The sequence below is a fragment of the Scylla paramamosain genome, chromosome 25, assembly GCF_035594125.1.
Source record: "Scylla paramamosain isolate STU-SP2022 chromosome 25, ASM3559412v1, whole genome shotgun sequence".
NCBI lineage: Eukaryota > Metazoa > Arthropoda > Malacostraca > Decapoda > Portunidae > Scylla > Scylla paramamosain.
In genome coordinates this window covers 17,458,421-17,463,392 of record NC_087175.1, presented here as the reverse complement: position 1 = coordinate 17,463,392, position 4,972 = coordinate 17,458,421, and positions in this window count along the sequence as shown.

The window sequence follows — 4,972 nt, the reverse complement described above, 5'->3', positions numbered from 1 at the left end:
TATAAATCGGTAAATATGTGTTTGAATAAATGAAGTGATAAATGAAGATTAAATTTGGAATTGTCAATCTTAATATTTAGTTTGGTAATGTCTTTTGATTTACTTTGTTCATTTTGTTCATTTTGTGCTTTTCTTGCATCTATTTAATGCATATTTTTAACAACTCGTATTTTCTCATTATTTTTTATTGTTCTATTTTTTTTTTATAGTATAAATTGAAAGATTAACAAAATAAGAGTTTAAACTACACCAAACCTTTGTCTCGTTTTCACTTCTTTTCATGATAATTTGAGATCAAAACGATACCCAAATTACTCCTTTTTTTTTTTTATAGTGCATCTTTCTTTTTGTTAATTCACAGAGTGCAGTTTTTTTTTTTTAATACCTTTCTTTCACTTTCATTGTGCATATTTCACTTTTTTCCGTAGCTCAGTTTTATATTCCCTTGCATATGTTTGCTGTAAATTTCCTCATTTTTTCCATTGCTTTCCATTACCAACCCATTTTATGCCACAGAAGCTGGAAAAAAAAAAAATAATAATAAGTTTAAACCCTCAAAAATTCTGCCTCGTCGTTTCCTTTCATAATTTTGTATTCATTTGCATTGTATTTTGTATTCAATTGTACATTTTCTTCTACCAGATGTTTTTGTACAATTTTTCAACTATTACTCCATCATGTTTTTATCAGAGTGAGAAGAAATGGTGGAGAAAAAAAAAAATTGTCATCGCAAACTCCACGTCTCTTTTGCTTTCATAATTACTTAATAATGGAAAGCAAAAGAAAGCAACGTTGTGTTCTTCGAAGTCTGTGTATTATTCAGGCATCCTATAATTAAACTTTCAGACGCCTAACTGTGCTTTCATGTGTATCCTTGTGGTGCTTATTGCGCCTGAGTTTTCACCAATTTTTCAGAGAATTTAGTGCCTTGAACGATGTAAAAATAGCCTGCCAGGATCGAGTATTTCTTTAAGCCTCGTTACTACGATTGGCTTGCCCTCTTATTCACCTTTGCCTTTACCTTTGCTTTTACCTGTATATCGTATTTTGTACCTGCGCGAGTTTGAGTATTAGAATGTTTTTTCAACTATTTTTTTCTTTTTGTGTGCGTGTGTGTGTGTTTAACGGTTCTTATCTTATCTTTTTCCTATGGACTTATTAATCGGTATACATTTTTTTTCTTTCCATCTATGTAATTTATTACGCGTTATTATTTTTTTCCTCGAGTTTGAGTGTTGGATGTTATTTTTTTTCCCCTTACCTTAATCTGAACATTTTTTTTCCTAACGGACCTAATCATTGGTCCGCATTTTTCCTCTAAAACAGCTTTCCATTGGACATTTATCTCCTGGACATTTTTTTCTTCGAGACATTTCCTGTTCTAAGCATTTCTTTCCCAATCTTTTATTTCAACTATCAATTTAACCTGACCTAACCTAACCTAAACTAACCTGACCTAATCTAACCTAACCCAACCTAATATAATCCAACTAACCGTAATATAATCTAACTTAACCTAACCAAACCGAACCTAACTAAATCTAACCTAACCTAAACTCAACCTAACGCATCCTAACCTAATATAATCTAACAGAACCTAACGTGACTCTCACTTAACCTAACGGAACCTAACATCCACTAAGGGAAAAAAAGTCTACAGGGAAATATCTTTCAAGAGGATGAAAATGGTCAGTAGGAAATCTGGCAAGGGAAAAAATACCCAGAGGAAAAAATATCGGCCGGAAAATATCAGGAAAAATTGCAAGGGGGGGAATGGATCTGTGTTGGGGAGGATGTTGTTAAGTAGAGGAAAAATTCAGCAGGGAAAAGTATCAAGGAAAAAAAGATTGTCAAGAGGGGAGTGTGAACAGAGGGAGGAGAGTTTGCCAAAAGGGAAATATGCCTTCGAAAAAAAAAAAAAATCTGTTGATGGGGAGAAACAGTAAGATTGTAAAATTATTGATAAGTCAGAGAAATTTGTTTTTTCTCTCATATCTGCTTGATATTTTAATCCTTTTCTTTATCACTTGCTTTGTCTTTTCTTCTCTCTTGTCTATTTGAACTACAATATGAGCCAGTTTCTTCTCTTTTTTTTTTCTTCTTTTTTATTTTAGTCTTATTTTTTGGGGGTCCTTTCACTGGCCCTATCGATACATAAATAAAAAGAAGAAAAAAAATATTGCCCTATCATTCACACCTGGATTATTTTACCTTTCAAAATAGTTGCCTTACAGATATCACCGCCACACACCTGTCCGGATCACTCCATCACATCTGTTGAGAGGGAATATGATCTGCACTCTTTCTATTCTTTCTCATCTGTGTTATTCTGTAAAGAAGAAATAGGAAGAAACTGGTTCTCAGATAGAGTGGTAGATAAATAGAACGAACTCAGTAATCAAGATGTCATTGCTAAGTCATTAGGGAGCTTTAAAAGAAGATTAGACAGATTTATGGATGGGGATGATAAGTGGAAATAGGTAGGTATGATCCATACAGGGACTGCCACGTGTAGGCTTGATGGCTTCTTGCAGCTTCCCTTCTTTCTTATGTTCTTATTTGTTTATTTATTTATTTTACCTTCCAGAGATATTTTTTTGTCTTGTCCATAGCTGAATATCATCACGCTATAGCTGTCCAAGTCTCTCACCTACCTGTTAATAAGTAATCTGATATAGACCCTTACCTTTTATCTGGTGTTCTTACCTTTTTATTTATTCAGCTCCTGTGTCCTTGATCTAACCGGAACGTTACTTTTTACTTGCTATTTTTTACCTGTGTTATTTTGTTATTGTTATACTCTCGATCTCAACTAGATATTGCCATACACTGACCTAGAAATATGGGCAGGAATTTTTCTTTTTTTATATGATATTTTTACCTGTGTATTATTGCTATGTTTACCTTCTTGTGATAATAATACCCTAACCTAATGTAACTGTTGCCACCTCTCCCTCACACTCTTGACAATAGGGAATAAGGTCAAGAATGTTTGTTTTTTTCTTATTCCGCCTCAATTTCTACCAATTTTCCAGAGAATTTAGTGGCCTTGAACTAAGTAAAAATAGCCGGCCTGGATCGAGTGTTTCTTAGCCTCGTCTATTATTATGTTTACCTTCCGGAACTAATATTACATTTACCTCAACTAAATGCAGCCACTCGTCTCCCTCACGCACTTGTCAGTAAGGAGTATTGTCAAAATAATTCTTTTTACCTGCTATCCTTACCAGTGTGCTATTATTTTTACCTTCCAGAGCTTACATTATCCTGACCTTACGTAAATGTTGCCACTCTCCCACTCACGCACTGATCAGTAAGGAATATTGTCAAAAAAATATTTTTGCTTCCAATTTTCACCAGTGCTATTGTTTTTACCTTTATAAATTAACATTAATCTCCCCTAAATATTACCACCATCACCTCCCTTTCTTAACAAACCTGTCTCCTACACACACCAATCAATAAGAACTCTAGCCCACAACAAAAAAAAAAAAACTTATTACTTATTATTATCTAACCTGCATATCTTTACCTTTCAGAACCCTTACCTTGCCCGCACGTGCCTCATTTAGCACACCTGCCCTCTCTTCTGCTCCTTCCCCCTCTACACGCACACACACAGCTGGCACCGCCCCTCAGCCCCCCTCCAACCACGGCAGAGGTCAGTAATAGCCTTAATAACACCCTTGAGGAGAGGTAATCGTGGATAATTCTCGTGTAAATACAAATAATTAACCCCTAATGTTGGTCTGGGCATCACGCTTCACCTGTAAATTACCTGCTTAATGGATCCAGTCTCCCAAGAGCTTCCCGTGATCATAAATAGCTTGCTGAGAGTGTGCAGAGAGAGAGAGAGAGAGAGAGAGAGAGAGAGAGAGAGAGAGAGAGAGAGAGAGAGAGAGAGAGAGAGAGAGAGAGAGAGAGAGAGAGAGGGAGGGGAAATGGGAGGGGTGGAGGAGGTAGGGGAGGGGGGGGGGGGGGGGAGGAGAAGGATGAGAGGGAAGAGGAAAGGGGGATGAGAGGGAGGAGGAAAGGGGGATGAGAGGGAGGAGGAAAGGGGGATGAGAGGGAGGAAGAAAGGGGGATGAGAGGGAGGAGGAAAGGAGGATGAGAGAGAGAAGGAGGGGGGATGAGAGAGAGAGAGAGAGAGAGAGAGAGAGAGAGAGAGAGAGAGAGAGAGAGAGAGAGAGAGAGAGAGAGAGAGAGAGAGAGAGAGAGAGAGGGGGGAGTGTCTGAGAGGGAAGGGGGGAGTGTCTACATTTTTTTGCGCCTCTTTTATAGTTTCCTTTTGATCCCAATTTTTCTTCATTAAATGTTCACCAGAAATCGATTATAAAAGATAAAAAAAATGAGGGAAACAACAGTATGGAGAATTATCTTTGGTCCTTCAGGGAAAAAAGTCGGAAAGGGTTGAAAAAAGCAAAAGTGTTAAGATTTTTTGCATATTTGTTTTGTGACTTTCGTTTGAATTTACACACACACACTCACACACACACACACACACACACACACACACACACACACACACACACACACACACACGAAAAAAAAATATTATAGATATCACTTCGTTCAGTTTAAAGCCCTAATGAGTAAAAACTTCGAGGGATTATCTTCTGGAAAGAAAAAAAATAATAATGTCATAGTGGAAGGTTAAAAATACATTGAAAAATTTATACTAAAAGAAGTTATTCGTAGGAAAATGTATGTACTTAACGATTTTTCTATTTTTTCTCAATGGTGTATTAGAAAACTCCTTAATATTTCCCACCTACTCGAATTATTCTTTATCAAAACTGTGTAATGTAAAATTTTTGTCTTGTTCGCACCGATGTAATAAACATAAATTCTGAATATTTATTACCTAGACCATGTAATGAGTGAAAAAATACGCCATGCTATCAGTAAAACCACAGGCCACCGTGACGACCTCGCACCAGTCAAGATAAGAAGACGTGGGAAGTCCATGACG